This window comes from Marmota monax, unplaced genomic scaffold, assembly GCF_021218885.2.
Source record: "Marmota monax isolate L192 unplaced genomic scaffold, Marmota_monax_Labrador192_F-V1.1 WCK01_AAM20220418_F8-fsc00122, whole genome shotgun sequence".
Lineage (NCBI taxonomy): Eukaryota > Metazoa > Chordata > Mammalia > Rodentia > Sciuridae > Marmota > Marmota monax.
In genome coordinates, this window is record NW_026695223.1 from 1,496,288 (window position 1) to 1,505,647 (window position 9,360).

The following is a 9,360-nucleotide window of genomic DNA, read 5'->3' on the forward strand; positions in this document are numbered from 1 at the left end:
GATCATTATTATCCCAAAGCACATGTATGAAGACATGAATTGGTGTGACTATACTATGTATACAACCAGATCTATGAAAAATTGTGCTCTATATATGTAATAAGAATTGTAATGTATTCTGCTATCATATATAAATAAAAAATTAAAAAACTTCTACACTAAAAAATAGAAATTGTATATATTTACTGTGAAATGTCTATATATGTATTCATTATGAAATTGTTGTGAAATGGTTAAATCAAGCTAATTAGCACACACATCACTTGACATAATGTTATCCTGAAAACCAAGTACATAAATACATTATTCACTATAGTCACCCTGTTCTACAATAGCATCTCCCAAACTTATCCATCCTGCCTACCTGAAACGTTGTAATTTGAGCTACATCTCCCCATCCCCCACCTCCACCTGGATAATGCCAAACATTATATATTTGTATCCTGTTGCATATGTTATTAATAGGAGTGTTTATGTTCATTCACACATATAAATTTCTATCTCTCTCTCTCTCTCTCTCTCTCTCTCTCTCTCTCTCTCTCTCTCTCTCACACACACACACACACACACACACACACACACCTAGCCACATATATGTTCCAAGCTGATTTGGGAAAGGATAACAAGAAAATAATAACAGCCACTGCCTCAAAGGGTAAAATTAAAGCCTGAAAATAGGAACACATTTTTGTTCTTTTTGATCTTAGTTGTCAGTTTTCTATAATACTTATTCAAGTAGGCTTACAAATAAAAGGAAAAAGGACATCACAAAATGACATTTAATTAAGAGTCAATATTAAGGGAGAGCTGATGCAGGATGCCCACAGAACACCTGCAGAGAGAAGGGTTGGGGAGAGGAAGGTGGGAAGATGTGAAGAATAGCACTGGGTATTTGCATGATCTACACATTTGGTATTTTTTAAAAAAATAGCATGTCAAATTAAGCTAATGGAAAGATGCAGACTTCCCAGTGAATGCTAAGAAAAACAAACTTTACTTGTATTTTTTAAAATGTCATTTTATTTGGAACTTTTCTCTAATTCTATGACATTCCAGTAGTGAACGCACTTTTTAACCATGTATGATTATTTCTCATGTTCTTTTTCTGATCAATTTTTTTCCTATACTTCGCTCATGAGATCCACCGAATGACCCAGGCTTTACCTGATCATTATGTCTTAATTTCATTGACTAAAAAGAATGGCTCTCACCTTCCAACTCTTCAAGGTAGAAGTCTCAACTGTATCTTCCCCCATCTTCTGCACATGCTCTGGCTTAATGCCTGAGCCTTTTTGAAGAATCCATGAAGAGCCACAGTAGCCTCTTTAGAGGACTCTCATCAGCCTGCTCAAGAGCTAATCTCTCTCTTATCTGCAGATAAGATCTGTAAAAACAAAACACTCTTCCCAGTCTTTCTCTCCCCCTTTCCACTTTCTCCTGTGAATTCTTTGTTGACTTAGATTATTGAGAGCAAACTTCCTTCACATACATAAGTAATCACATTCATTAAATAATTCAATATTTCTGTTCCCTCAATATTTCTGAGTTGATAAATCATGTCTGAAATTTCCCCTGAAAAATGATTGCCTGAATCATACAATTGTAGCCAATAAAGTTGTGGACCCTGAAGTCTAATCTGTACACTTTGCAGGGCTCAGTCTCCCTTGGCTCTCACCTCGGTAATAATTCAATACTTCAGCTGTAGCATGCTACATAGATTTCTTAGTTAAGTTTGTTTCTGATTATGGCCTTATTGGTGCACAGCAGATTGTTTATTTCCCCAGATGGCAAAAGTAAGTAACCTGGGCTTTGATTCTATAGTCTGACCATCTGGAGATCTCTAACAGGTGGTGGACAGCAGGGGTTTATTCTCTGTCAGCTGACAGATGCCTGGGAATTTGGTTGATAAAAATGTATTGTCTGTGTGTGTTTATACTGATGCTTCTAATAATTTTGACATTTGGAAACATAGGGGTGAAAGTCATTCATATTTGTCCTTCCATTAATAAAATGGAAATCTCCTATTTTTGCTTTGTTTATGCCAATATGGATTTCTCTAATTTGAAAGATCAAAACTTCTTTTTATTCTTGTCCTCTGCAAAATCAAGCTGAGTTTTTTAATGTTTTCTCATTATGGCCATGACAGTTGTCAAAATCTACAAAAGAAGGAATTTTAATGACCAAGATGATGTTAATTTACAATGGCCTCTTTAGGAAGTTTTGATTTTGGTAAAGTGTTAAATCTAAGTGGAACTTTAAAATAGATATGCAGAAGAATCCCTGGAATAAAAAGAAAACATTAATTAATTCATTGATATGCAGAAGTCTATAAATAATAGAATAATTTCAAATTGGAAGTCCCATCAGATTTCTACTAAGGCTATAAGAAAGAGAAAAGAAATTTATTTAATCAGAAATGGCTCAGTTTAAAAATTGAGGCTTTTGTAGCCATATAAATAGTTAACAGTTTTATTAAGGTGTAGTTGACATATAATAAATTACATGTATTTAAATTTACAAACTGATGTTTTGAAATATGAGTGCGCCTGTGAAACTATCACCACATCAAGACAGTGCACATATACATCAACCTGCAAAGTTTCTCCTGGCTACTTTGCAGCACCTCCTTCTTTTACTCCTTCATTCCCCTATCCCCGAAAGCCTTTGATCTTTGTATGACATTGCATTCTCCAGATTTTATACAAATAAAAACAAACAGTATTGCCAGTTTTTGTTCAGCTTCTTTTATCATAAAATAATCATCTTAAGTCTATCTATGTTGCAGTATGTATCAATAAACAATTTTTAATGCTGAGTAATATTTCACTGTATGGACATACAATCGTTTGCTTATCCATTCACATGTTGATAGGCATTTGTATTATTTCTAGTATTGGCTAGTCCACTTAAAGCAGCTAACAACATTTGTGTTTAAAACTTTGTATGGACATGTGTTTTTATTTCTCTTAGTAATTATCTAGGAAGGGAACAGACTGATATGGTAGGCATGTTTAACTTTTTAAACAAATAAATTGTTTTTCAAAGTGGTTTTGTTATTTTATTTATCCATAACCAATGTATGAGAGTTACAAGTTCTCTACTTCCTTGTCAATATTAGATATGGTCACTTCTTATTCATTTTTAGTTATAAAATTCCTACTTAGTTTTTCTTTACTTCTTCTATTTATTTCCTGAGACTATCTATTTTTTCATTTGTTTCCAAAATATTTGTAATTGTTTAAGTAAACATTTTTGTGTTGGTCACTTTTAAACCCTTGTTAGACAAACCTAACATCTCTTCAGTATTGGTATCTGTGATTGATTGTCTTTCCTCATTCAAATTGATTATCTTGCTTCTTTGGACAAACAAGTGATTTTCACTTGAAACCTGAATTATTGGAGTTTGATATTAGAAGACCCTGGTCTTTATTTGAGTTTATTTATTTTATGCATCAAATCTCTTGTTTTCTCATCCCTCCTATAACAACTTCCTGCCAGATGGGGATGGACATCAGCAGTCTCCTCAGCCTCTGTGGACACTTAGGGTGGATGGGTTTCTTGTCTCTGTGGACTGCGGGTGTGGGACCAGTCTGTACTCTACATTCCTGCTGATACCAATCTGACTAAGAAAGGGGCCTTATCATTATTTTCACCTACCCTCCCCTAATACAGAGGATGTCCTTATGGCTGCCCTGAAGTCTCAAGTCTCCACTAGGTGTCTTCTAACATCCTTTTTTCCAAGTCCACCCTTCCCTATGTGGTCTCTACTGATGCCTGATGGATGATGTGCCCTTGATCCTGCTGAGTAGACACAAATATTTACTCTCCACTAGTTCTGCATTGATGGCATCCTGGGGAGAAGTTATTACAGCTGGGTGCAGGTAGAAGTTTTCTTTCCAGAAGTTCTCTGCAAGAGCACAGTGAAAAGGCAGGGGCGGGTGTTTTGTTACTATCCACCAACACTTGTTGAAATGATCATTTTCTTTGCTGAATTGTCTTGGAAATTTTTTAAAAAAATCATTTAATCAGTTTAAGTATGGGCATACTAATCAAGGCAAAAAGAAAACCCAAAGAATTAAACTGTGTTGCTCCTTAGATCCCAAGATACCCAGCTCCTGTGCCTCATTATTTCCAGTTCAGAGTCTTCTGATGTTGGTTTTAGACATAGCATCTAGGGTTAGGGTTGTACATAATGGGAAGAAAAGGAAAATCTTCCCCATCTTCCCCAAACTGGAAGTCTATTTTTGAGTTTTGAGTGATCTTTCTATATTCCAAATACAACTATGTTATAAAATGCATGATTGTAAGTATTCCCTCCCATTCAGTGAATGAATTTTTATTTTCTTAAGTGTACCTTGAAAAGCATTGGTGCTTAAATTTTATGAAGTCCACTGAATTTGTCCTATCACATATTGTGATTTGGGGGTTATATCTAATAAAAATATTTTGTAATGTTAATAAGGTTTTTCCCCTTTATGCCTTATTATTTTTCAATTTTACATTTAGTTCCATGATCTCATTTGAATTGATTTTGTATATGGCAAGAGAGATGGATAGAAGCCATTTCTCTTTCAGGTATGAGTATCTAATTGCCCTCAAAACACTTATTGAAAAGAATAATCTTTCTTTACTGAATTGCTTTGGCATCATTTTTGTAAATCAGTTACACATGTTCACGTGGGTGTATTTCTTGGCTCTCTATTTTGTTCTATTTTTCTATGTTTGTACCAATAACACATGTTCTTGTTGTCTACAGCTTTAAAATAAGCTTTGAAATAAGATACTATTATATCCCCCAACTTATTCTCTTTTTTTGAAGGTTTTTGTTTTTGTTTTTTGCTTTTAGTATTCTAAGTGCTTTGTATGTCCATGTGAATTTTAGCATGTTTCTCAACTGCACAAACAGCAAAATGTAGGCAGGGGTTTGGTTCATTCTGTGATAAATCTATAGATACATGGGAAGATAACTAATATGTTAATAATGCATGAATCTCCTGACCCATGGGCCAGGGTATCTTTCCATTTCATAAAGTCCTCTTTAGTTTCTCAGCTGTACATTGTAATGTTGTGTGCATAGACATCTCATGTTTTTTGTTAGATCTTCCCCTATGTCTATCATATTTTTTCTGTTATTTTGAAGGTTATATTTTTATTAAATTCCAAGTTTGTTCACAGTCAATATAAATGCTATTGATGTTTACATATTGATTTTCCAAACTCTTTTATTAGTGTAGCAAGCTTTTCATTATATTTCATCATACTTCTCTACTAAATAACCATGGACAATGGAAAAGAGAGATTTTTCCTTGTTCCTAGATGCAATTTATTTCTTTTTCTAGCCTGGATTCACTAGCAAGAAACTTCACCATAAGATGAAATATAAATAGTGAGAATGTCCATTTTGATTTGTTCTTTATCTTAAAGGGAAAATATTTGTTTTTTCTGCACCAATAATATTAGGAATAGCATTTTCCTAGATTATTTTTATCAGGGTGAGGACGTTTCCTTCTGCCTTTAGTTTTTTTTAGTTGTTGCCACTGTTTTTGTTTTGTTTTGTTTCTGAGAGTTTTTATCAAAAAGAGATGTTAGGTCTTCTCACCAATATTTATTATAATAAAGATAATTTTAACTCCATTTAGTTTAGCTTAATATTTTGAATTATAATGGTTGAATTTTGCATATTAAAGCAAACACATTATTGAAATAAGCCTCCCCTGACCATGTGCTATAGTATTTTACATATGATTGGACTTAATTTGGTAAAAGCTTGTTCACAATCTGTGTTCAGAAGCGTACTGGTTTAAGGTTTTCTGTTTTTATAACGACTTTGTCTGGTTTGGTATCCTCCTATAGCAGGAGTAATAGTATGAGTTGGGAAGGCTTGCTGCTTTTTCTGTTTTTCTAGAAACAGTTGACTAGAAATGCTATTTGTGTTCTTAAATGTTTGGTAATATTTACTAGTTAAGCTATCTTTGCCTCGAGATCTCTTGTGGGAAAATTTTTAGCTACAAACTCAAATTTATTTAAGAGATGTGAGACTATTCAGTACAATCATCATCAGTTTGTTTCTTTCAATTCTATAGTGCATTTAGAAGCAACTAAGAAACCCCGGAGATTTTAAATACTTATTTTTCCTTTACTGAAAATTCTATGTCATTAACTACTTGGTTACACAAAGCCTTGCCATTTATTGGCCCTTGTTGGTAGGTGACTATAAGTAGCTATTTTACGACCCTGTGCCAAGGGCTGTCAATGTCCCACATCTTATTAGCAACAGGGTCATGCATGACTAAACTGTCAGTCAGAAAGCCAACCCAGATGTCCTTCCTGAAGTTATGTTCCCCTGGAAACACTTCTAGTGTCAGTAATGGAAGTTTAATCCAGGAACAGAGAAGTTAAAAGTGTTATGGGTTTTATTATATAAATTAGACCTTGCCCAATTATGGGACTAGTTGACAATTAAAATCTGAAATTTCTTTAAGAAAAAAATGATGTGGAGTAGGGCAAGGATATATTGCATTAAATTTCTTCTACTTCAATAGAATATTAGTTTAAAATAACTGCATCACAAGGACATAATTTTAGCACCATTCTGAAAAAAAAAAACACTATTTAAAATTAATTGCTTAAAAACTTGGCATAAATCAGTTATTGAAAAGGTAATCACCATGTATAATGATGGTGTACATCTGCATTCCAATCCACAAAGCACTGAGGACAATTCTTTACAGAGAAATGCACTAGATATAAAAAATATTTACTTTCCTGACATAATGGACGTTCTCGCTTTACAATGTATCCAAATAAATCTTACAAATGGGCTCATGCATATTCACAATAGATCAGAACTACAGATAGAAAAGAAAAAGTGCTCCATAATCATGATGCAGGAAAACACAAATGATGTTCTTTTCATGAACAAATATGTTTACTTAATTTTAAGTCATGAAAATTTGGAGGCAAGGTCAAGTGATTTTTCTGCTGATGTCACTTTTTCATGAGAAGTTAAAAATATGAAAAAAAGGAAGAAGAACATTATAAATATCTACCTAACCATTAACCAGTCTAGAAATACATCTATAAATTCCACTAAACCTGTTGTGAATTCCCCAGGGTTGTTCCTCCCTCAATACCTAACCATGTTTAATTCATCTTTATTGTATCCATGCACACCTTTATACCATGAATAAATATGTGTTTTTATAAAACCATTTAGATTTGTCTGGATATTTTAAATTGCAAATTTTTGCATAATGAGAAATTTTTTGTTACCCAAATTTTCATATGTCTCTCATTAAGAGTGAAATTGAAATATTTTCATACAATCATTAAACAAAGTGTTGTTTTCCTTTGAAGTACCAATTCACATTTTACACACTCTCTATTGTTTTGTTCCTCTTTCCTTATTAATCTATATGAACTATTTTAATCATATTTAAATGTTAGCCGTTTTGGGTTATTCATGAATACAAATGTCATCTCTAAGTCTGTGATGACTTACTATTTTTTTGTAATTTTGTTCTGCTTTAGTTTTGTGTCAATTCGGTATAAACACTAATACTGCTACATGAGGCATCTAATTTGCTTTTGTCTACTTCAACAGTGCTAAAGCTTCAGAACTACACAGATTGTAGCTCATATATATATATAATGAACCATGAAATTTATGATATAATTTGTTACATTAATGTATCTGTCATGTAATTTATGTTGTAATTGGGTATTACCTTTTGTTACTTTTGATGGTTCCTGTTCATGTTTAAGATTGTAGTTTTTTTGTATTTTATTTTTATATTCATGCAGTTCTCTGAATTCCTCTACTATTTCTGATGAGACTTCATAGATTATCTTTGGTTTCCTATAGTGATAATGGTACTTCTATTATTTGAAAATAATGGCAATATTCTTAAACTGTCTTATACTTCACAATTAATATTATACTAGCATCATAAAATCAGATAGAGCTTATTATCTCCATTCTATTCATTTTCCATTCTTCAAAACAAGTTATCATTTAAATCATTTTTACTTTTAATGTTCTATTGAACTGAAGTCCCAGGTGAGCTCAGAAATCTCACTCAGTTCTCTCATGTCTAAGAAGAAATTCCTGTTATAAATTGTGTACTTGTGCTGAAAATTTAATGTATGAACACCAAGAAAAATGTATAGACAGACAGATGCATGTATATGAGCATGTAACTTATTTTTTCATATTTTAACCTGATATAACTAAAATCATCAAGTTACATTATAAAAATTTGGGGGCCAGTTCAAGTGATTTTGTGCTGGTGTGACTTTTATATGCATTCTTAAATTTACTTTTCTTGATTTACTTTGTGAATGAGCATCACCTATCCTGTTTCATGTCTGTTATTAATATTATTTATGAAAATAATGTGATTATTAAGCTTATTTAATAGATTTCACCCTTACTTCCACTTTCTTGTTTGCAAAATATGGCCTTCCAATGAAAGAGGGTTTACTCTGTGTGTTGGCATGCAGGAGATCCCACAGGGCAAAGGTAAACCTAACTGCTGATTGGTGAAACGTGTATACTAAGCAAGAGCAACTGAATATTGTGTCAGGTCTCTGAAAGAAGGTTCTAATTCAAAATATAAATTGGAAGACATCAGCATATATATGAACTTTAAATTCATTAAACTAGATAAGGTCTTCAATGCAGTAAAAGTAGAAAAGAAAAAGTTTTAACAGGCTCCCAATCCAATACCAAGAGGCCAGATAACCCATAATGGAGTAGCTACTTGTTCAAAACAAACAAATGCAATAACAAATGTGTGATTCTAACATCTAGAAGTCAGATTAAAATAAGCTTCAACGGGGGATTAATAGCTAGCTAAATGCTAATAATGACTCAACTGAGATGAGGCTGAGGCTGGAGCTTAGCGTGTGGCAAGGTGATGGTGTTCACAACATGGACAGCAGCAGAGTATTAAGAGGAAAGGTTGACTGGGGTGTGTTTTTAAAACTAGAAGAAAAGAATTGGCAGTTTTTGAGGTATAAAACTGTTTACAACCATGGTATATAGGATATGCTGTGAAGAAGATGAATCTGGTCCACCTGTATGTATGGTAACTACTAGTATATTTAGATTTCTATCCTTTTGTGTGGTTATATATATATATATATATATATATATATATATATATATATATATATATAATTTTTTTTCTTTCTTTCTTTCTTTCTTTCTTTCTTTCTTGCTTTCAGAATTGGTCTTTAGGTTGCACAATCATCATTTCCTTGATTAAAATTTTATTTTCTTTGCTTAAGTATTTTTTCCACTGGTTATATGATCTTTTTCTTCTCAGTATACTACAGATATTACTTCATCCTACTTTT